Source organism: Capricornis sumatraensis, chromosome X, assembly GCF_032405125.1.
Source record: "Capricornis sumatraensis isolate serow.1 chromosome X, serow.2, whole genome shotgun sequence".
NCBI lineage: Eukaryota > Metazoa > Chordata > Mammalia > Artiodactyla > Bovidae > Capricornis > Capricornis sumatraensis.
Genome location: NC_091092.1, coordinates 119,746,918 through 119,772,194, shown reverse-complemented (window position 1 = coordinate 119,772,194; position 25,277 = coordinate 119,746,918). Strand labels below are relative to the sequence as shown.

At 43.3% G+C, this 25,277-nt stretch overlaps 1 pseudogene; it reads left to right on the top strand.

Annotated features, from left to right (window-relative positions):
* The first annotated feature begins 6,528 nt into the window (after positions 1 to 6,528).
* Positions 6,529 to 7,561, top strand: LOC138071926 (melanoma-associated antigen B4-like; annotated as a pseudogene).
* The last annotated feature ends 17,716 nt before the right edge of the window (positions 7,562 to 25,277 follow it).

Sequence of the window (25,277 nt, the reverse complement as noted above, 5' to 3'; positions counted from 1 at the left end):
ATTTTGGGCTTCCCTGGAGGCTCTTATCGTACAGAATCCACACGCATTGCAAGAGACCAAGGTTGGATACCTGGGTTGGGAAGATTCCCTGGAGTAGAGCATGGCAGCCCACTCCAGTACTCCTGCCTGTAGAATCCCCATGGACTGAGGAGTCTGGCAGGCTATGGTGCATGGGCTTGCAAAGAGTGGGACATGACTGAGTGACTATGAACTTGGGATCTATAAGAAACCCACTCTAAAGTCAAAGACGTGAATAGATAAAAAGTAAAGGGACAGAGAAAACTTATACGATGCTAATATGAGTGGTAAAAAAAAATGTACTCACTGAAACTCTTTCTGGTAAAGCAGTATTCAGAACAAGAAAATCAGGAATAAAAATGGGCAGGACTAACAACCATTAATGAGATCTAAATGACATTTATAGAATATTGAATGACAGCAGGGAAACACATTATTTTCCAGTTCACATGGAACATACATCAAGACAGATCGCAGTCTAAGCCATAAAATGTACATCATCAAATTTAAAACAATACAAATAATACAGAGAATGCTCTCAGAATGTGATGAAAATAAACTAGAAATTGATAACAAAAAGACAGCAAGAAAATTAAAGATTATTTGCAGACTAAACAATAAACATCTAAATAACACATGGGCCAAAGAGAAACTCTAATGAGAAATTTTAAAATATTTTACAAAATGGAAACAAAATTACAACTTATCAGAAGTGGTTTGATACAGCAAAATCAGTAAAGAGATATATACAGCATTGAGTGCCTATAACAAAGAAAACCTACAATTAATAACTTAAGCTTCTGTATTAGTAAACTTGTAAAGAAAAGAAAAAGCAGAGGAAGAATAAATCAAAGTGGAAACCAATGACACTAAAAAAGGAAGGTAATGCAGAAAAAGAACAAAACCCAGAGAAGTTTCTTTAAAGATACAAAATAAAAAGAAGATACAATTCTCCCCAGGCTAAACAAGAAAAAAGAAAGAAAACACAAATTAAATTACTAATAGCAGAAATGAAGGAAGGGCCATTACTACTGACTCCATGGACATTAAAAGGATAATCAGTGAATATTATAAACAACTCTGTGCCTACAAAAATGAAAGGTTCAGTTGAGAAACTGCTTGAAGGGATAACTTAGCACCACTTTCACAAAGAAAAATACATACTCTGAATAGGTCGTATCTATTAAAGAAATTTAATCTATAACTAATAAGCTTCCAATAAAGACAGTAACAGACCCAGAGGTTTCCACTGATGAATTCTATCAAAAATTTAAGGAAGAAATGATAACAATTCTCTACAATCTCTCCCAGAAGATAGAAGCAAAAGGAACACCTCCTAATTCCTTTCTGTGAGGTGAGTATTATACTCGAACATCAAAATCAGAGGAAGAAATTAAAGGAAAAAAATTGCACACAAATACCTCTCATGAACATAGAAGCAAAATCCCCAACAAAATAAAAGAAACCTAACAATCCATAGAAGGAATTACATACTATATCTAAGTAGGATGCATTTCAGAGGTGCAACATTTGAAAATCAGTAATCATAAATCATAATAACAATAGTCTACCGAAGATAATCACAAAATCAGATCAACAGATGAAAGGAAAACATCATCTGATAAAATCCAACACCCATTCATCATCAAAATTCTCAGCAAACTAGATACAGACAGGCATTTCCTCAGCTTCATGTACAACATCTGAAAAGAAATACAGGTAAAACATCCTACTTCACAGTGAGAAGACAGATGCTGTGACACTAAGGTGAGGAACAAGGTGAGGATATCCCTTCTCACCATGCCTATGTAACACTGTACTGAAAGGCCTAGCCAATGCAATGAGATGAGAGAAGGAAGCAAAAGATACAGATATTTGGAAGAGAAAAATGGAAATATAATCATCAATAAGAAAGCTCCTGGCATTAATAAGCCAGGAGCATAGGTTAATAAGGTTAATATAGGATCAATATATAATTGTTATAGAATTAATATATTAATAAGGCTAATATATAATAGTCAATTCTTTTCCAATAAAGAGATGGAACTTGCAATTAAAAACACCATTTACATTAGCACCAAAATACATTAGAAATATTTCTTTAAAAATATGTGTAAGATTTACATAAGAAAAACTCATAAACTGCACTGAAAAAAATTAAAGAAGATCTAAATAAATAGACATGCCATGTTCATCAATAGGCAGACGATATAATTGTTGAGATGGCACTTATTTCCGACTTAACCTAGATACTTACTTAATGCAATTCTGTTCAAAATTCCAGCAAGTTAGCTTGTCGATGGCAGCCAACAATTTAAATTTTATGTCAAAAATGAAATGATCATAATACCCACTGAAGTCAATATTAAAGATCTAAGTCAGAGAATTGATATTACTGGATTTCAAAACTTACTTTAAAGCTACAATACCCAAGACTGTATGCTATTAACAGAATACTAGACAGATCAATGGCATAGAACAGAAAATCTAGAAACAGACACCCCAAACACTCAACCGACCTTTAACAAAGGCGCAAAGGCAATTCAATGGAAAAGGACAGTCTTTTAAACTCACAGTCCTCAGATAACTAGGCATCCATATCTAAGAAAAATGAATACACATACAAACTCTAAACCTTTCAAAATAATTAACTGCAAAGGAATCACAGACCTAAATGAAAAACTCACAAGTAAAAAAAAATTTGCAGGGACATCCCTGGCAGTCCAGTGTTTAAGACTCAACACTTCCACTGCTGGGGGAAGAGGTTCAATCGCTGGACAGGAACTAGGATTTCACATGCCATATGGAATAGGCAAAAAAAATCTAGAAGATAACATGGGGGCAAAACTTGAGTTTGGTAATGAGATTTTAGGAACAACTCCAAAAGCACAGTCCATGAAAGAAAATAATAAGTGGAAGCTTGTAAATATTAAAAACTTCTATCTGCAAAATATACTATTAAGAGAATGAGAAAGAAAGGCCACAAAAGGGTAGTTACAAATCTATTTGCAGGGCAAGAATGGAGACACAGACCTAGAGAACGGGCGTGTGGACACATCGGGGGAAGCAGACAGTGAGACGAATTGAGAGAGTGGCATGGACAAATATGCACTACCATGTGGACAACAAGCATGTGGGGGAAGTTCTGGGTGACACAAGGATCAGCTCTGTGACGACCTTGAGGGGTGAGTTCGGGTGGGAGGGAAGTTAATGAGGGAGGGGATATATGTATACTGATAGCTGCTTCATACAAGAGAACCTGACACACCATTTAATTATCTTCTAATTTAAATAACTGTTTAAAAAATCTATTAATTTAAAAACTAGAAAAAAATCTAGGGAAGTACACATAGCCACTAGAATTATATACAACAATGCCAAGTGAATAAAAGTCACAAGTAATGAAAAGCAACAGACAGTAACAATTTGATTCTCGAATTAAAATTCTTAGAAAACAGGACAGGAAATATTCAAACATATAAGAGACTTCAAAAATCTGGAATAAAAAAAGATCATGACAGCAAAATCATCCAGTTGGTCTGGAAGAATGAACAATTACTTGCACCAAGTAACAGAAAATACACCATAAACAAAAGCAACCATAGAAAAAATTTACCCACAAAGAAACTTTAGAAAAATGTATACAGTCTTCATGGAGGCAACAAGAAGTATTTCCTGAGAGACTTAGGAACAAAAAGGCTCAAACAGAATAGTATGTTATGTATATTCATGACGTACAGATATTGGAAGACTGTTAATTTTCTGTAACTCGAGTACAGAGTTAGTACCACATTCAGAGTAGAATGTGTTCAGATCACAATGAAACACGGTCTGCTGCTTTTTGTACCTAGAAGTAACCACGGAAATCTTATGGAAGGAATGAAGAAAACTATTAACAAAAGTGAAAACACAAACTTAAATAATCCCTGATGGACAGTAAGTCTCCAGTGAACTTGACCCTATGTGTGCCCAGGTGGGGGAGTACTTAAGACTGGCACAGATGTGCAGCCTGCAAGGGAAGCAGACAACAGGATCAGCTGGAAGAGGCTTTAAACTTGAGCCCTGGATTCTTCCACTCTGCCCTGGGATCATGAATCTCCACTGCTTCACGGAAGGAATCTGAGGCAGCACCTCCGAGGGCCCATGCCAGGCCCATGGGGCACCAAAGCTTGGCTTGGTGCGGCAGTACAGCCCAGATCATGAAATAACCAGCACAAAGTTTGTTGTGTGTGTGCTTATTCACTGAGTTGTGTCCAACTCTTTGCGACCCCATGGACTGTAGCCCACCAGGCTCCTCTGTCCAACGGGAAACTCCAGGCAAGAATACTAGAGTGGGTTGCCATGCCCTCCTCCATGGGGTCTTCCCAATCCCCGGATTGAACCCAGGTCTCCCGCACCGCAGGCAGATTCTTTAGTGTCTGAGCCACCAGGGAATGCTAGGGGATGAGAACTGGCCCTTTGAAATGATCACCTTAATAGACTATCACCCAGGGACTAAAAGAGAAAAGTTAGTATCACAGGAATTGTAAAAGCGACAGAACTTCATCTCAGAACTTTTGAGCAATGACCCTGCAGTCGACTGAGAGCCCACAGTGAGAACTGTCAGGCTAAGGAGCCCCTTCACTTACTCTTCTGGAATTGTATGAGCATGGCTGGGGACAGCGGTGGACTTATACCAGAAAGGGAAGGATTTCCAGGCCCTGTCAGCAGTCAATATGAATGAAGTTTCTGAGTGAGATGTGAGGGGTTCCACACCTCAGAAGACAGTTTCCCATCCTTCCCTCTCAGCTCATCTTACCTGTAGCAGCCATTTTCAGGAAGCCTTGTGTAGAAATGGTGAGATGAGACGTATGTGCACTTCATACCAGGAGACTCGGGGGTTCACATTTTCGATATGAGGCCTTGTCCTCGGATCAGCAGATGGGATGTAGCCCAGCATCTACAGGGGTTAAGGCAAGGCATGGAGAACGACAGAGCATCGCTTACTCCAGAAGAGGGAGCCCAGAGAGCCCTCGCTGTTGGTCTCATGGGCTCCAGAACGGCTGTTAGGTGTGGGCTCCCCAATTCTTCCTGCTGCGGGTGCTGACACAAGTGAGAGGCATGGAGTAAGCCAGCTAACAGTTCAGGACAGGGATGTCCCAGGACCCCTTAAGAGTCAAGGCAAAGTCCACGTGCCAATCCCGGGAGAAGCTCCCCTGGAACCCCGCCTGTCCAGGTCCCGGCCCTGCTGTCCTCCTGGAGCCCAGATGCGCAGGACATGAAGTGACGTCCTCCTAAGCATGCTGGGGGAGCGACGCCATCCTTGACAGTGCCGCTATCTCAGAGCTGCCATTGACGGTGGCCAGAGGGAGCAGTCCCAAGTGTCATCGGGTGTCAAGATCGGACGTGACGTGAGTTACGAGTGCAGGGACACGTCTCTGCACCCCGAATCCCTTTTCTATCTGAAAAGAGGGGGCCGCACAGCCTCCGGCCACCCTAGGCCTGCACTCAGACCAGAGGATCCAGCCTAGCTCTTAGGCCCCAAGACAATCCACTAACCACTAGGGGGTCTCGGGAAAGAATGCCTCAGTCAGGCTCTGCTGGACCCCAGCTCCGCTCAGCAGTGGGAGAGCCACGAGCCCTGTGGAGTGAAGGAGGGACCCTCGGGGGTACTGAGGGTCTCCATACACCAGAACAGCAGCCATGTGTAAACCCCCACTCACCGCGATTTGGCTGTGGATCATCCGGGCACCCGTCGGGCTGCTCTAAAGGCTGAGGGGCTCCCTCACTGCTACCTCGGACACGGAACACTCAAAGAAGAGGGGACTTGGGTCTGAGTTGCTGACAGCTGGTCAGTAGAGAGAGGATGTCAGGGTTCGGGGAGAGTCAGGATGAGGACCAGCCTTGGTGACTAACGGGCAACTCAGTACCCTCCCCTGTGATCACCGCTTCCAGCCAAACATCGGAAAGTGGGGCGGTGGTCTGAGAGGGGAGCTTGAGCCTGATTGTGAAGGGGCAACCACGACACAGAAGAAGGGAAGGTCCTGGGACCCTCCATGGGAGGCTGAGTACTCGCTCTTATCCTTGTCTGGGGTGACAGGGAAGGTGGCAGCGTCAATTTCAGACAGGAGAGGGAACGGGCTGGATGCGAGAGAGGGGGTGTTGGATATGGAGGTGTATCGCACCAATTTTCATCCTGACTCTGAATGTCAGCTGAGAGGACTTGCCTCCCCTGCCAGGTCCCACTGCCCCGCCCCTTCTAACGCCCAGGCAGGACTGTCTGCTGCACCCCAGGGCTCACTCTCCCTTGCTATTCAGCGGTCTCAGGAGACAGGCTGGCCAGGAGAACAGGAACCCTGTGGGTCCTAGAGCACTGGCCTTGAGGACCCCTCAGAGGTGGCTTCCATTCAAGCCAGGGAAGACTCTCCTCGCTGAAGGTTCTCACAGCATGTCCTTGTCCCTCCTCCAGGTGCCCTCCTTGCCTTCTTTCCTGCCCGCACTCCCACCTGCGTCCCCTGACCTGCTGTCAGCATGCCTCGGAGGCACAAGAACAAGTTCCATGCCCGCGGGAAACGCGACCAGGTCTGGGGGGACACTCAGGAGGCCCAGGCGAGTGCTGCTGCAGCCCCAAAGGAGGAGTGCCCCTCCTCCCCCTCTTCTGCCCCTCAGGGTTCTCTCCTGAGCTCCCCTGCTGCTGGCGATCACCAGGAGCTTGAGGGAGCCATGGCCCCTAGCTCTCCTGATGCAGGACCTTCTTGTGCAGGATCTGATGAAGGAGCCCAGGGCCCAGAGGAGGAAAGTGCAGGTGCCTCCCAGGCAGCCCCTGCCACTCAGAGCCCTCGCAAAGATCCTCTGGCCAGGAAGGCCAGGATACTGGTGGAGTTCCTGCTGGAGAGGTACACCAAGAAGGAAGCCGTCACGCAGAATGCCCTGATGAAAATCGTCAGCAGGAAGTACAGGCAGCACTTCCCTGAGATCCTCACTACAGCCCTTGAGCGCCTGGAGCTGGTCTTTGGCCTGGAGATGAAGGAAGTCGACCGTAGCAGGAACATCTACACCCTCATCAGCCAGCTCACCCTCGGGGGAAACGATTGTCCGAGTGGTGACGGGGGGGCTTCCCAAGTCTGGTCTCCTCATGGTGCTCCTCGGGGTCATCTTCATGAATGGTAACCGCGCCACCGAGGAGGAGATCTGGGAATTCCTCAGTATGTTGGGGATCTATGCTGGGAGGAGGCACTGGATCTTTGGGGAGCCCAGAAGGCTCATCACCAAAGATCTGGTGCAGAAGGAGTACCTGAACTACCGCCAGGTGCCCAATAGTGATCCTCCGCGCTACGAGTTCCTGTGGGGCCCGAGAGCTTGTGCTGAGACCAGTAAGATGAAGGTACTGGAGGTTCTAGCCAAGTTCCACGGTAGGGTCCCTAGTTCCTTCCCAGACCTCTATGACGAGGCTCTGAGAGATCAGGCGGAGAGAGCAGGGCTGAGAGGTGCGGCCAGGGCTCCACCCATGGCTGAAGCCAGTGCCCCTTCCAGGGCCAAGTCCCGCAGCTCCTCCCACATCTAGGGAGGGGGCAGGGCACTTTGTTCCCTTTGTGTTGGAAGAAAGCAGTCAAGCTCCTAAATAGTGCAGAGCAGTAGGGGTGGAGGGAAGAAAACCAGTAACTTGTTACAGCTTTAAAAGGTAAGCGAGTTTAGGTCTAGTTTAACAAAATATATATCTGTTTTCTTTTATCCATATGAGAGATATATAGTGAATGATGATTTAAAGTAGAAAGGTGAAGAGGTGAAGGAGGTTTTAGTATTTTCAAATGTTCTTACTTTGGATAAGTTTTATTGTGCTTCACAATTCAAATGTATGAATTTTATAAATCATAGTTTCTAGCTGTTTTCATGTTTTAAAAGTTTGGGTATTTATAAAACACACTAAAAGTACTGAATATATGGTTCACAATGCAAACAAGATAACATGACATCAGAAGAGAATGTTTCTTAAAAAGCATTCAAGCTTCTAAAGAGCGCGTGGTAGTAGTGGGTAGATCACATTTATTTCGATCATATTTCTCTGTTTCACACAAGTAACTTCTACATATTATATGTTTCTTTTTTTTTCAAATATTTTTACTTGTAAGAGGTTGTTTTTCTTCAGAGTATTAATTTGGTAATGATACTACTGTTATATTCACTGCTGTTTTAAGAGTTTTAAAGGTACAGTTTTGGTAGACATAAAAGATTCAGGAGCCATCTATATTGTCTTTCTGATCTGCAGGTAGGTAACATAGCACTGCAAGAGTGATTTTCATGCAAATGTGAAGGAAGACCACAGAAACTATTGAGAAAGGAAAAGAAAATGAAGAAAAGAATAGAGTAAAAAGTCTTTAACTTGTGGTTTACCTTACTTTAAACTTCCTTTTAGTAAAAATAAAAAATACTGTGACTTATTTAGCTCATTTAAGAGTATTTGTTTCTTTTGTGCTAATTCACTGCATATTCTCTGCTCTCTCCTGGATTAAAAATACTCAGATGGGAAGGTGGTATTTGAGGGGTTCATAGTAACATAACTCCCACTTATTACAAACCAATACTTCTTCATCAGTATGCCACTGCTTTATATGCAGTACATGCATTCCATCATTCATGTAGGATCGGATTTAGCAGACTGCATTTATGGATGGATAACCTGCCAATCTCTCAAGTTCACAAACTGATGAAATGACCTTCCTGGGACTAGTCCCCTGATCTGGATTAGTGCAGAGCCCACAGTGTGCCACTTCTCCCAGCCTAAGCCAGACATCATGTCTTTCCATTCAATTTTCCTCTAAACACTCCAAAAAATGTGTCTCGTTGGATACATGGGGCCCTGTCCCAAAGAACTGTTTTGGAATAAAGTTTGAAAAATGCTGATAAATGAGTGGTATGAAAGAAGACAAAACTACTCAGGGACAATGTGGTCATGAACACATGCAATGTCAGATACCTTGAAAAGATCAATATGCCCTCATTTATCCTTCCTGATTCTCAGGGACATAAAAGCCTTAGCTTAAGCGCTGTGTCCTCAGGTCAATGGATGGAAGAGTCCCAGCCTCTGACAGTTAAATTCCTAAGGGAGTTTAAGGCTGTAGCATGAGAGGACAGGTCTCATTAGGAGATGGGAAGTCAGTGTGAGGACCTGGAGAGAGGACAGTAATAGTGAAAGGAGGGAGGAAATACAGATCTTCCTAGGAGCCTGACTGAGGACAGGTGCAGCCAGCCATCAGAAGGCCTCAATTTCCAGTCCCAGCTTTCTGTCCTGAGAGACCACAGGTAGATGTGGTAAGTTGGGCAACCTCTGCTTTCTTCTATTGGGTCTCAGAGAGTTGTGGGCCTTACTCTGAGCACATGTCCTCAGGTAAAGAGACAGGAGCTGCAAGACCTCCCAGCAGTTCCCAGAGGACACCTGGTCATTTCACCAGATGAGCTTCAGGTAACCCTTGATGTGGCAGGGAGGACAATTCTTTCATACGTGCATTAGCTACTCTGTGCAGACTGATTTCCCTGGGTTTTTTCCTTCAAGTCCTCCATGATAAAGGGAATTGAAGGAAGGCCCCAAACCAAGTGGCGTGCCCCTCCCCTCAAGTCCTTGCTAGGAAAGTTTACCTTTGATGTTTCTGCACATGCACGACTGCCCTGTCCACCTGTTGGGAAGAAAATTGCTCACTAAATTCCAGACAATAGTCCAAGCTGGAGCCTTTCATTTAGAAGGCTCCCACCAAGAGAAACGACAGCTCTTGGCTGGGGGAGCCTGCCTCCATACGACAGGGATAGAATAGCATAGGATACAGATAGCTGTCCCAGGTGACTTTGTGGAAAAGAATCCACCTGCAATGCAGGAGATGAAGGTTTGATTCCTGTTCTGGAACATCTCCTGGAGGAGGAAGTGGCTACCTATTCCAGTATTCCTGCCTGGAGAAACCCATGGACAGAGAGGCTGGAGTGCTGCAGTTCATGGGGTTGCGAAGAGTCAGAAATAAGTGAGGGCCTGAGCACAGACAGACAGACAGAGAGGTAGATCTGGAAGTCTAGGAGGGGAATAGAGATAGAGAAACCTAGGAACCATTGGTAGACCATTGTAAGTTCACATTGTTCAAGAAAAGTATCAGAATGTAGTGGAGGAAGGCAGGTTTGTTTAAACATAAAGCCATAAGTAATACAAGATATGTTTCCCAGGCCTTTAGATAAAAGAGGAATGTCACGGCCCTTCTATCCATTTGAAGTTCTACAATCATCCAAGTTTGACCTCATAAGGTCAGACACTCTCCTGTTCCAAATGAATTGGGAGGGAGTGATGTAAGCCTGACCTCTACTCAGAGAAGGCAGTCTTTCCTAGTCCTCCACTTTCCATTGACTATAGAATATATTCCACTTGATCCTCCAGGCAGAGCTCTGTCACCTGCCTCCTTGCATCTCTTACATACATCCTATATATATAAATCTATTTCTTGCCTAACATTTTGCCTCTGGCTGAATTCCTTCTGTGCCAAGACACAAACAACCTGACCCACAGTACGTCCAGGTACCAGGTGAGTGATTCTAATTAAAAGACCATGGTTCAAGTCCCAAACTGGAATTTGGGGTGGGGTTGCAGTCCTGGCCATGTGGATTTGAGTCAAAACCTGATGTGATAGGTTTCAGGTAGAGGAGGTCTCCATGCTACCCAATCAAAAATTTTAACCTATGGCCTGTTAAACTGGCTCATAGGGCTAGAATGAAAGTCACTTTCTTCTGCATTTCTCTGCACCTAGACTCCCAATATCTTTGCTTTTGGGTGGACAAATCCAGACACTGTATGCCATGAAAGCCTCCACTTTGTGTTTATAAAATTTAAGCTGAGTGTGTCTACAGGATAGGGAGAGAATGGACAAAGAAAGAAAAGAAAAGAAATTGAGCTAAAAATGTTCTGGCTACCCTCCGAAATATGGCTGTCCTGGTGCCTCAGATGGTAAACAATCTACATGAAATGGCAGGAGACCCGGGTTCAATCCCTGGATTGGGAAGTTCCCCTGGAGAAGGGAATGGCAACCCTCTCCAGTATTCCTGCCCAGAGAATCTCATGGACAGGGGATCCTGGAGGGCTACATTCCATGGGGCCACAATGACTCAGACATGACTTAGAGACTGAACTACAACAGCAATCACCTAACACTTCTTCTACTTTACCACTCCTTGCTGCAACTAGTGAAGCCCATTCGTCCTAGAGCCTGTGCTCCGGAGTAAGAGAAGCCACCACAATGAGAAGCCAGTGCATCCCAATGAAGGGTAGCCCCTGCTCCTCGAAACTAGAGAACACACACGCAGCAATGAAGAGCAAGCACAACCAAAATTAAATACATAAATAATTTCTTAAAAAAGAAAAAATACTCAGGGAAGCCACAAGAGCCCCTGTGGCGAGTACTGAACCACATTCTGCCCAGCAAGCTCACAGGTGAGAGATGCCACAGCCATGAAAAGGCCATAAGGGACTTCAGTGACACCTGAAGCCCCTTACGAGCATTTGTCATTTCCTTTTCAGATGGATAACTGACTGTGCATCGCTGAAGACTTCTCCTTAGGATTCCAGCGAGGTCCCTTATGTCCAAGTCTTCCGTGCCTTAAGGAAAACCTCTGAACTTTGAAAGACTTGCCAGGTAGACTCGTCTGGCTTGACAATGCTTAATTTGCCTAGAAAAGCCCTTCCCCTTCTCCCGATGATACTAACCATCAGCCAGCCCCTGAGCCCTGTTCACAGGAACTCTTTCTGGGCCAAAGAAGGAGCCTCTTGGACCAGAGACCTCTTCTTCACTATACTCAGCATTGAACACCACTGCTCCCGGCCCCATCAACAATGCTTGGCTCTCTAACCTCGGGCTCGAAAACTCCTTAAGCTCTAAGGCCTAACTGCCTGAAAGAACTTAGACACAGGTCCTGTTCCCTGAAGAGAACTATGACCAGAGATAGCTGCAAACATTGTGGGCAAGATGTGGTGGTGAAATCTTGGCAGGGCCTAGAGATGAGAGTCCACTCTGTGGCCCGGAGTCTCTGCCTGGCACAGAAAACATTCCTTTACCAACATTCCCATTTCCATCTCCCTGTGAACTGCCTTCCTATCCTTTCATGTCCCAAACAACTACCATTAAAATTTTCTTCTGTCTTTGGCTCTGGGCTTTGGCCATGTTGATGAGTTATTCAGTTTTCCTGTGTCTCTCTCATGTCTATGTGTTATTACACTTTTATTTTATCCTCTTAATCTGTCTCACATCAATTTAATTCTTCAACCACCCACAAAAAACCAGAAGGGCAGAGGGGAATTTCATCCTCCTCCATATTAGCTACATCCCACATATTTCTTTCTGTGTTCAAAATCCTTCTTAATGAGGTATTCAATGACAAAATAAAAGCTATCAATGTCATTAATCATTTTAGTCATATTGATATAATTATATTTTTCTTTATGGTTTTCTAATTTTTATTTATTTATTAACTGAGCATTACCCCGCCCAATAGAGCAAGAGCCAGGTTTCCTCAGAGCCAGTCCCTCCCATCAGCAAGCTTCCACAAGCCTCTTAAACTCATTCTTCAGAGGGTAGAGAGAAGAACCACAATGCCCTATTCTCTAGAACGAAAACCACAATCACACTAAACTAACCTAAATGATCACGTGGATCACACCTTTGTGTAACTCAAAAGCTATGGATAAGGCTTTGCAGGGCTACCCAAGGTGGACGGGTCATGGTGAAAATTCTAACCAAATGTGGTCCACTGGAGAGAAGAATAGCAAACCACTTCAGTATCCTTGCCGCAAGAACCCCATGAACATCATGGAAAGGCAAAAAGAAATGATACCAGGAGATCATACCAGAGGGAGATAGATACCTGAGCCCCCCAGGTCAGTAGGTGTCTAATACGTTATTGGGGAAGAGCCCAGAAATAGCTCCAGAAAGAATGAAGAGACGGGGCTAAAGTCAAAATGACGCTTAGTTGTGGATGTGTCTGGTGGTAAAAGTAAAGTCTGATGCTGTAAAAAACAGTACTACGTTTTGAATGTTAGGTACATGAATCAATGGAAATTGGTCAAGCAGGAGATGGCAAGAGTGACTGTCAACATTTTAGAAATCAGACAACTAACATGGACAGGAATGGGTGAATTTAACTGAGATTACCATTGTATCTGTGGGCAAAAATCCATTAGAAGAAATGGAGCAGTCTCATAGTCAAAAAAAGAGTGCAAACTGCAGGTACTGGGTGCAGTGTCCACAAGGACAGAATGATCTTGGTTCATTTCCAAGGCAAAGCTTTCAGCATCACAGTAATCCAAGTCTATGCTCCTAACGCTGATGCCAAAGAAGCTAGAGTCCAGTGGTGCTATGAAGATGTACATCACAGCCTAGATCTAACATACCCCTAAAATGTCCTTTTCATAATAGGGGACTGGAATGGAAAAGTAGGAAGTAAAGGAATAACTTGCAGCTGAAGATGGAGAAGCTCTACACAGTCTGCATAAATAAGACCCGGAGCTCACTCTGGCTCAGATCATAAGCTCCTTACTGCAAAAGACAGACTTAAGGTGAAGAAAGTAGAGAAAATCACTAGGCCATTCAGATATGACCTAAATCAAGTTCCTTATGATTTTACTGTGGAGGTGAGGAATACTTTCAAGGGATATGATCTGGTAGGAAGACTGCCTGAAAAACTAAAGATGGAGGCTCAGAACAAGGTATAGGAGGTGGTAACCAAAACCATCCACAAGAAAAAGAAATGAGAAAGGCTAAATGGTTGTCTGAGGAGGCCTTACAAATAACTGAGAACGAAGGGAAGCAAAAGGCAAAGGAAAGATATACCAATCTGAATGCAGATTTCCAAAGAACAGCAAGGAGTAATAAGAAAGCATTTTCAAGTGAACAATGCAAAGAAATAGAGGGAAAAAATAGAATGGGAAAGACTAGAGTTCTCTTCAAGAAAACTAGAGATACCAAGGGAACATTTCATGCAAAGATGGGCACAATAAAGGACAGAAACTATAGGGACAGAACAGAAGCAAAAGATTTTAAGAAGAGGTGGCAAGGAGATACAGAAGAACTGTTCAACAAAGGTCTTAATGACCCAGATAACAGCGATGATGTGATCACTCACGTAGAGCCAGACATCCAGGAGTGTGAAGTCACGGGGGCCTTAGGAAGCATCCCTAAGAACAAAGCTAATGGAGGTGATGGAATTTCAGCTGAGCTATTTCAAACCCTAAATGATGATGTTGTTAACGTACTGCACTCAATAGGCCAGCAAATTTGGACCACTCAGCAGAAGACACAGGACTGGAAAAGGTAAGCTTTCATTCCAATCCCAAAGAAGTGCAATGCCAAAGAATGTTCAAACTATCATATAATTCCGCTCATTTCACATGCAAGCTAGGCAATGCTCAAAATCCTTCAAGCTACGTTTCAACAGTATCTGAAAAGAGAACTTCAATATGTACAAGCTGGGTTCAGAAAAGGCAGAGGAATCAGATATCAAATTGGTAATCTCCATTGGGTCATAGACAAAGCAAGAGTATTCCAGAAAACTTCTACTTGTTTGACTATGCAAAAGCCTTTGCCTGTATCACAAGAAACTGCAAAATTCTTAAATGATGGGAATACCAGACTACCTTACCTGCCTTCTGAGAAACCGGTTCATAGGTCAAGAAGCAACAGTTAGAAGTGGACAAGGAACAATAGACAGGTTCAAAATTAGGGCACGAATACATTAAGGCTGCATATTGTCACCCTGATTATTTCAGGTAAATGCACATACATCATGAAAATTCCCAGATGGAAGAACCCAAGCTGGAATCAAATTGCCAGGAGAAATATCAATACCTTCAGATGTGCATATGATACCACCCTTATGGCAAAAGGTGAAGAGGAAGTAAAGAGACTCTTGATGAGTGTGAAAGAAGAGAATGAAAAACCTGGCTTAAAACTCAACATTCAGGAAACTAAGATCATGGCATCTGGTCCCAACACTTCACTGCAAACAGATGGGGAAAAAGTAGAAACAATGGAAGATTTAAATTTCTTCTCCAAAATCACTGTGGATGGTGAAAGCAGCCATGGCGGTGGTGGTGGTGGTTTAGTCACTAAGTCGTGTCCCACTCTTGCGACCCCATGGGCTGTAGCCTCCCAATCTCCTCTGTCCCTGGGATTCTCCAGGTATGAATACTGAATTGGGTTCCCATTTCCTTCTCCAGGGGATTTACCTGACCCAGGAATTGACCGTGGATTTCTTGCACTGTAGGCAGATTCTTTTACCAACTGAGCTATGAGGGAAGCCCCAAATTAAAAGATGCCATGAAATTAAAAGACGTTAATTCCTTGCAAGAAAAGCTATGACAAACCTAGATCACATAATAAAAAGCAGAGATGTTACATTTCAAAAAGAGGTGTGTCTAGTGAAAGCTATTATTTTCCCAGGGGTCATGTGTGGATGTGAACACTGGACCATAACGAAGGCTGAGTGGTGAAAAATTGCTGCTTTTGAATTGTGGGGCTGGAGAAGACTCTTCAGAGTCCCCTGGATAGAAAGGAGATCAAACCAATCATTCCTGAAAGGAATCAACCTTGAATGTTCATGGGAATATCTGATGCTGAAGTTGAAGCTCCAAACTTTTGGCCACTTATGGGAAGAGCTGACTCATTGGTAAAGACCCTGATGTTGGGAAAGATGGAAGGGAAAAAGAAAAGGAGGCAGCACAGGATGAGATGTTTGGGTGGCATCACTGAATGGATGGACACGAGTCTGAGCCAACTCCAGGAGATGGTGAAGCATAGGGAGCCCAGCGTGCTATGGATCATGGGGTCACAGTCAGAGATGACTGAGCAACTGAACAAAAGCAACAACACAGAACTGCAAAACAACAAAAGTAAAATATATTGTAAGCGACGGACAATAGTTAATAACACCATATTGATATGAGTTGCTCAGTTTTAACAAATGAACTTGTATCAGTTGAACCAATCCAAGATGTTAATAACAGAAGATGCTAAGTGGAGGAAGAGACTAGCTCTATAGGAACTCTGTATACTATCTGCTAAATTTTCTGTAATCCTAAATCTGTTCTTTAAAAAAATGCAGATGCTCACAAGACAAGATGTTTACAACTCATTATGAAAGAAATGCAAACCAAAGCTACAATGATGCATCACCTCACACTTGCCAGAAAGGCTATCATAAAAAAATCTAGAAACAATAAGTGCTGAAGTGGCATGAAGAAAAGAGAACCCTCTTGCACTTTGAGGCGGAAAGTAAATTGATAGAGCCACTACGGAGAACAGTATGGAGAGTCCTTTCAAAACTAGAAATAAAACTACCCTATGACTCAGCAATCCCACAACTGGGCATACACACCGAGAAAGCCATGCGTGAAAACATTCATGGACCGCACTGTTTATTGCAGCACTGTTTACAATAGCTAGGACATGGAAGCAACCACCTCAACCTCCACTGACAGATGAATAGATACAGAAGTTGTGGTAGATGTATACAATCGACTATTACACAACCATAAAAAGAACCAAATTTAAGACAGTTGTAGTGAGGTGGATCATGGGAAAAGCAAGAGAGTTCCAGAAAAACGGATATTTCTGCTTTATTGACTATGCCAAAGCCTTTGACTGTGTGGATCACAATAAACGGTGGAAAATGCTGAAGGAGATGGGAATACCAGACCACCTGACCTGCCTCTTGAGAAAGCTGTATGCAGGTCAGGAAGCAACAGTTAGAACTGGACATGGAACAACAGACTGGTTCCAAACAGGAAAAAGAGTGCGTCAAGGCTGTATATTGTCACCCTGCTTATTTAGCTTATATGCAGAGTACATCATGAGAAACACTGGACTGGAAGAAACACAAGCTGGAATCAAGATTGGCTGGAGAAATATCAATAACCTCAGATATGTAGACGACACCACCCTTATGGCAGAAAGTGAAGAGGAGCTGAAAAGCCTCTGGATGAAAGTGAAAGAGGAGAGCGAAAATGTTAGCTTAAAGCTCAGCATTCAGAAAACAAAGATCATGGCATCCGGTCCCATCACTTCATGGGAAACAGATGGGGAAACAGTAGAAACAGTGTCAGACTTTATTTTTTGGGGCTCCAAAATCACTGCAGATGGTGACTGCAGCCATGAAATTAAAACACGCTTACCCCTTGGAAGAAAAGTTATGACCAACCTAGATAGTATACTCAAAAGCAGAGACACTACTTTGCTGACTAAGGTCCGTCTAGTCAAGGCTATGGTTTTTCCAGTGGTCATGCATGGATGTGAGAGTTGGACTGTGAAGAAGGCTGAGTGCCGAAGAATTGATGCTTTTGAACTGTGGTGTTGGAGAAGACTCTTGAGAGTCCCTTGGACTGCAAGGAGATCCAAACAGTCCATTCTGAAGGAGATCAACCCTGGAATTTCTTTGGAAGAAGTGATGCTAAAGCTGAAGCTCCAGTACTTTGGCCACCTCATGCGAAAAGTTGACTCATTGGAAAAGACTCTGATCCTGGGAAGGATTGAGGGCAGGAGGAGAAGGGGACGACTGAGAATGAGATGGCTGGTTGGCATCACAGACTCGATGGATGTGAGTCTGAGTGGACTCTGGGAGTTGGTGATGGACAGGGAGGCCTGGTGTGCTGTGATTCATGGGGTCGCAAAGAGTCGGACCCGACTGAGCGACTGAACTGAACTGACCTGTAGTGAGGTGGATGCACCTAGAGTATGTTACACGTAGTGAAGTAAGCCAGAAAGAGAACAAAAATTATTGCGTATAAACACATGTATATAGAATCTAGAAAATGGCACTGATGAATCTATCTTCAGGGTAAGAATAGAGACACATGCAGAGAAAAGACGTGGACACAGCAAGGGATGGAGAGAGAGGGACAAACTGAGAGAGGCTGTGACGTATATGCACTGCCATGTGTACCAGAGATAGCTAGTGGGGAGATGCTCTGGAACAGAGGCAGCTCAGACTGCTGTCTGTGACAACCTAGAGGACTGAAATGGGGGTGGCGTGAGGGATGCTCATGGAGGGGGATATGTGTATACTTATAGATGCTTCATACTGTTGTACAATAGAAACTAACACACTATAAAGCAATTATCCTCCAATTAAAATTTTTCATAAACGCTCTACTGATTTAAAATGTAGAAAAAATCTGGACAAGGACACATAGCCAGTACAGAGTTATATACAACAATGCCAAATGAATAAGAACAATGAAAACCAAAAGATAACATAATATTTTATCCTTGAATTAAAACTCTTTGGAAACATGCACAGGAAATATTCAAACATATAAAGAACTTCAGCTATCTCATATAAAATAGATCACCATAGCAAAATCAAGACTCTGGCCTGGAAGTATCAACAATTACTTAGGTCACGAAATAGAAAATACACCATAAATAAAAGCAACCATACAAAAAACGTACCTACAAAGAAACCTCAAAACAATGTATACATTCCACATAGAGGCAACAAGAAGAACTTTCTGACAGCCTTAGGAGAAAGAAGTCTCAAACAGAATAGTGTGTTATGTGTATTCCTGAGGAGCACATATTGTAAGGCTGTCGATGTTCCTTAACTCCTGTACAGATCTACTCCAGTCAGACCAGCTGAGACCACAAGCAAGTATGGGCTGCTGTTTCCTGTACCCAGAATAAACCATGGAACACTTATAAAAGGAACAAAGACAACTATTAACAGAAGCAAAAACACAGAACTAAATAATCCCCGAGGCAAAATAAGTCTCCAATAAACTTGACCGTATGAGTGTCAAGGTGAGGGAGTACTCGGAGACTGACGAGGGGTGTGGGGCCTACAAGGGAAGAAGACAACAGGATCAGCTGGAAAAGGCCTTAAAGTTCAGCCCTTGACTCTTCCACTGTGCCCTGGGGCCATGAATCGCTACAGCCTCACTGATGGAATCTGAGGTAGCATCTCAGAGCTCCCATGCCAAGACCATGGGGAACAGAAGTTTGAGCTGGATGTGGCAGTATGGGCCAGAGGTCGTGAAATAACCAGCACAAACTTTGCTAGTGGATGACAATTGGCCCTTTTAAGTGATCACCTTAATAGACTATCACACAGGGACTAAAACAGAAAACGTAGTACCACAAAAGTTGTACCAAAGGACAGAAATTCACCTCAGAACTTTCGAGCAATGCCCCTGCAGGTGGTCAGAGCACACCCAGAGAGGCTCCCTGTTCTGCCCAATGACCACCAGTAGGTTTCCAGCCATGTCAGGACCGAGCAAGACAAAGTGTCAGCACGGGGTGGCACAGGTGCACCAAGACCTAAAAGGTGACTAATGTAGCCCAGGGCTCACGATGCCATATTTATAAAAAGAGCACTGTGGTTTCTGTCTTCCCTCCCACTCCATGGATATTGCTTGGGCACTCATGGGTAATTGCCTGCACACTAGGAGAAAAGTTATATAACCTAAAGCTGTCCATCAGCTTGTCAGTCAAATGACACAGGACACACATGACCCTACCCCACGGCAGGACTGCTTCTGGTTTCCAGACAGCCTGCTCTCATCCTTCTCAGGAGTGTAATTTTGCTCTGCTTCATAAAACAGATACTTAAAACTGTTCTGTTTCTCCAATAAATTCTTTATCGTTGGGAGGAAAAAAACAGGAAATCAGCGTTCTGCTGGTGAAAATATGGATCACATGTTTATTACTGTTTATCAGGTTCCAGTTAAAGTTTTTATATTTTATAATGCAAATATGGAAACTTTTCATTGCTGTGTGATCTAGAACAAGAAAACACAGCAATGGAAGAGGGATTTTCGTGCAAATTTGAAGAGACTCTGTGGTAAAATAACTTCACTCAGTTCAGTTCAGTTCAGTCACTCAGTCGTGTCCGATGCTTTGTGACCCCATAGCAACATGCCAGGCCTCCCTGTCAATCACCAACTTCGGGAGTTCACTCAAACTCATGTCCATCGAGTCCGTGATGCCATCCAGCCATCTCATCCTCTGTTGTCCCCTTTTCCTCCTGCCCCCAATCACTCCCAGCATCAGAGTCTTTTCCAGTGAGTCAACTCTTCGCATGAGGTGGCCAAAGTACTGGAGTTTCAAATAACTTAGGTCAAGTGAAAAAGAAAAGAAAAAGTAAATTTTGGTAACTTTCTGGTTTTGTTAAATTCTTTAATACTCCTTTTTAGTAAAAGTATGTCCTTAGATTATTCAAGATTGTGGTAGAATTTAAATAGTAATAAAGTAGACAACTTTATCATTGTCACTCCTATTTCCAACCACTAATTGAGCATCTATCCTTGGAATGCTCCATGGCAGAACTGGGGATGGTAATAAAAAGAAGCCTGAGCCACTGTCCATAGAAGTCCAGTGTCTACAAGTTGCTGCCATATCAAGCAGATGGTGAGGTACCCTTCGAGACCTAAACAAGTGACAAGTTGAAACAAGGGATGAGAACGAGAGGAGGTTTCAGATGAGAGTAGTCAAAAGTAAATGCTTTGAGGCGAGGAATGTGGGCGCTTTGGAACACTGCAGTTCCCTTGAGGATGTAATTTGAAGTTAGGTGGGTTGGTGGGCTAAACGAGGCTGAGTGAATTGAGGGTGGAAGGTGACCCTGAAATTGGGGGATTAAGTTGAGAAGCTGAAGAACAGAAGGGAAGATTACCCTTGATTTTTACTTTGAGACTGTGGGTAAAACAGAGAGAATCTCCACCTGGGACAGAATACAATGGGTTCTGTGCTCCTGCCCCAGTATAGGGAAACACAGTGCACAAACTGGGGATTTAACCCCACTGCCTCCAGGGTGTTTGGCAGAAAGAAGGATGGTATTTCCTTGAACTGAGACATCTAATATCCACTATAACAGCACTCTCCACACTGGGCTCAGAGGGCACTATGTTACAGAGATGTTCTACTGCCTATTTTAAGCATAATTTGGGGAACTTCAAATGAAGGTTACACTTTTGGTGCTGGTGAAATTAATGAAGATGGGGGGTGGTAGTATGGATGAAAATACAGCTGGAAGGGAAGATCTTCGTCCTTGACACAAATTCTAGAAGTTTTGAGTAGCATCCAGGGAGCAGAGATTCCTCTGCATTCAAATGATAAATTTACACATGGGGAAATTTTATTTAGTTTTACTAAGCAGAACACTGTTCATTGTGAAACTGCCACATATTTCTGATATCTCATGCAAGTTACAAAAAAGAAATCACCAACAGTTGATACTAAGGTCTGTGGTCATAATTATCAGAGGAATAAATGTCATTCTTTGAAATCCATTATTGCAAGAGCTTTATAAATATCACATATATTACACTAGTTCTACAAAATAGGGTTTAGAAGACTCACTTTGCAGATTACCAATTTGGTAATATTCTCAAGTTCACAAGACTTGTGACAGAGCTGGAAATAGACATTTGGTCTGCATATGTCGAGAGGCCACACTGTTCCACTCCTCCCAGCCTGAGGCAGACCTAGTGTCCTTCAGTTCTCCTGTCATCTCACTACTCCAAACTGTATTTCAGAGGCTTCTGTTTCAAGCTGGCGGTGTAGCAGGATGTCTGTTTGCCTCCTCCTGCACCATAACTGCAACTAGCTGTTGGACAACTATCAACAGGAGGATGCTGGAACACACTGAAAATGATACCCCACGTTCAAAGAAAAAGTGGAAGTCGCAACAAGATAATAGGAGGGGTACAATCACAATGAATTCAAATCCAATACCCACTGGGTGGGTAACTGGAGAACAAAAATACCAAAGAAGTTCTCCCACGATTGTGAAAGTTCTGCACCTCACATCAAGGAACCCAGCCTGCGGTTCTGACAAAGGGACTTGGAATTCCCTGGTCATCTGACCTTGAAGGGCAGTGGGGTTTGATTACAGGACTCCCACAGAAGTAGGGGAAACAGACACACCACTCTTGGAGGGCACAAACAAAGTCTCGCATGCACCAAGACCCAGAGAAAAGGAGCATTTACTCCACAGGAGACTGAATCAGACCTACCTCCAAGTGTTCGACAGTCTCCTGTGGAGGCGTGGGGCAGCTGGGGCTCACCACAGGGATGGGGGCACTGGCAGAAGCAGTCCTAGTGGTCCTCCTTGTCGTAAGCCTTCTTACACGTCAGCATTAACTCTGCCATAGAGACCACAGACCCATAATTCAAAAAGAGACAAGCACTCTAATGTTCACTGCAGGACTGCTTACAACAACCAGCACATGGAAGCAACGTAGATGTCCATTGACAGATATAAGTATAGAGAAGTAGTGGAAGGTATACGCGATGGAATATTGTTCTTGTTATTTCGTCACTAAGTTGTGTCTGATTCTTTCACAACCCCAAGGACTGTAGCTCGCCAGAATGCTCTGTCTGTGGGATTTCCCAGGTAAGAATACTGGGGTGTGTTGCCACTTCCTTCTTTGGGGTACCTTTCAGAACCAGAGTTTGAAATCACGGTTCTTGCATTGGCAGGCTGATTATTTATGATTGACCCACCAGGGTAACCCAGTGGAATACTTCTCAGTCATAAAAATGAACAAAACTGTGTCATTGTTAGAGAGGTGGATGAACCTATCGAGTGTTATACAGAGAAGGAAGTCAGAAAGAGAAAAACAAAGATTGAATATTAATGTATATGTGTGGGATCGACAAGAATGGCATAGGTGACCCTATTTGCAAAGCAGAAATGAAGACAGTGATATAGAGACCAAACGTATGGTGCCAAGGGGGAAAGGGTTAGGGTGTCAGAAATTAGAATATTGGGATTGAGACATACACACTATTGATACTACGTGTAAAATAGACAACTGTAGGGAATATACTGTATAGCACAGAGAACTCCCCTTAATTCACTGGGGTGTCCTCAATGCGAGGAAAATCCAAAGTGAGAGGATATATGTATATGTATGTCTGATTACTTTTAGTATGGAATAGAAGCTAACAAAACATTGTAAAGCAACATACAGCAAGAAATATTAAAAAAAATAATAGAGTAAGACAAATACATTCTTTTGTTTTTGCTGCCATTGACTCTAAACAGTGACTGTAAATGTACTTTATTTAAACATTCCTTGATTTTCCAAAGAACAATGCAAAGCAAATCAGATTTTCCTTCATAGGCTGTTATTTAACACGGTGTTTTTTTATGTTAACATGTATCTTTCAAAATGTAAATGTCAAACAAAGGAAACTAGGATTAATGACTTTATAAATTTCTCTTCTTTACTGTATTTGTTTTTACTTTCCTAGTTAGTATGGGGGAGCAAAACATGCCATCTCAAACTGTCTCTTTTGATACACAGGTCATTCTAACTAAAAACAATCAAGGCCAAAAGATTCAGTAAGGAACTTGACCTTTGGCCTAACTGCCTGAAAGAACTTAGACAAAGGTCCTGTTCCCTGAAGAGAACTATGACCAGAGATAGCTGCAAAGATTATGGGCAAGGTGTGGTGGCAAAATCTTGGCAGGGCCTAGGGATGAGAGTCCACTCTGTGGCCAGGAATCTCTGACTGGTGCAGAAAACATTTGTTTACCAACATTCCCTTTTCCATCTCCCTGTGAATTGCTTGCCTATCCTTTCAGTTCGAAATAACTACCGTTAAAATTTTCTTCTCTCTTTGGCTCTGGGCTTTGGCCATGTTGATGAGTTATTCAGTTTTCCTGGGTCTCTGTCATGTCTATGTGTTATTGTACTTTTATTTTATCCTATTAATCTGTCTCACATCAATTTAATTCTTCGACCACCCACAAAAAAACAGAAGGGCAAGGGGAATTTCATCCTCCTCCATATTAGCTACATCTCACATATTTCTTTCTGTGTTCAATATCCTTCTTAATGAGCTATTCAGTAACAAATTAACAGTTAGGATGTCATTAATCATTTTACTCTTATTGAAATAATTACATATTTCGTTATGCTTTTCTAATTTTTATACTTTGCCGACTAAGGTCCGTCTAGTCAAGGCTATGGTTTTTCCAGTAGTCATGTATGGATGTGAGAGTTGGACTGTGAAGAAGGCTGAGCGCCAAAGAATTGATGCTTTTGAACTGTGGCGTTGGAGAAGACTCTTGAGAGTCCCTTGGACTGCAGGGAGATCCAACCAGTCCATTCTGAAGGACATCAGCCCTGGGATTTCTTTGGAAGGAGTGATGCTAAAGCTGAAACTCCAGTACTTTGGCCACCTCATGCGAAGAGTTAACTCATTGGAAAAGACTGTGATGTTGGGAGGGATTGGGGGCAGGAGAAGGGGACGACAGAGGATGAGATGGCTGGATGGCATCACTGACTCAATGGACGTGAATCTGAGTGAACTCCGGGAGTTGGTGATGGACAGGGAGGCCTGGCATGCTGCAATTCATGGGGTTGCAAAAGAGTCAGACACGACTGCGCGACTGAACTGAACTGAACTGAATTTTTATGTATTTATTTACTGAGCATTACCCGACCCAATAGAGCAAGAGCCAGGTTTCTTCATAGCCAGTCCCTCCCATCAGCAAGCTTCCACAAGCCTCTTAAACTCATTCTTCAGAGGGCAGACAGAAGACCTACAATGCCCTATTCTCTAGAATGAAAACCACAATCACACAAAGCTAACCTAAATGATCCCGTGGATCACACCTTTGTGTAACTCAAAAGTTACGGGCCAGGCTTTGCAGGGCCACCCAAGGTGGACGGGTCATGGTGGAGAATTCTAACAAAATGCGGTCCACTGGAGAGGAGAATAGCAAACCACTTCAGTATCCTTGCTCGAGAAACCCATGAACATCATGAAAAGGCAAAAAGTTATGATACCAGGAGATCATACCAGAGGGAGACACCTGAGCCACCCAGGTCAGTAGGTGTCTAATATGCTATTGGGGAAGAGCCCAGAAATAGCTCCAGAAAGAATGAAGAGACTGGGCCAAAGTCAAAACGACACTTAGTTGTAGATGTGTCTGGTGGTGAAAGTAAAGGCTGATGCTGTAAAGAACAGTACTACATAGGAACCTTCAATGTTAGCTCCATGAATCAATAGAAATTGGCCAGGCAAGAGATGGCAAGAGTGACCGTCAACATTTTAGAAATCAGACAACTAACATGGACAGGAATGGGTGAATTTAATTGAGATTACCATTGTATCTATGGGCAAAAATCCATTAGAAGAAATGGAACAGTCTCATAGTCAAAAAAAGACTGTGAACTGCAGGTACTGGGTGCAGTGTCCACAAGGACAGAATGATCTTGGTTCATTTCCAAGGCAAAGCTTTCAGCATCACAGTAATCC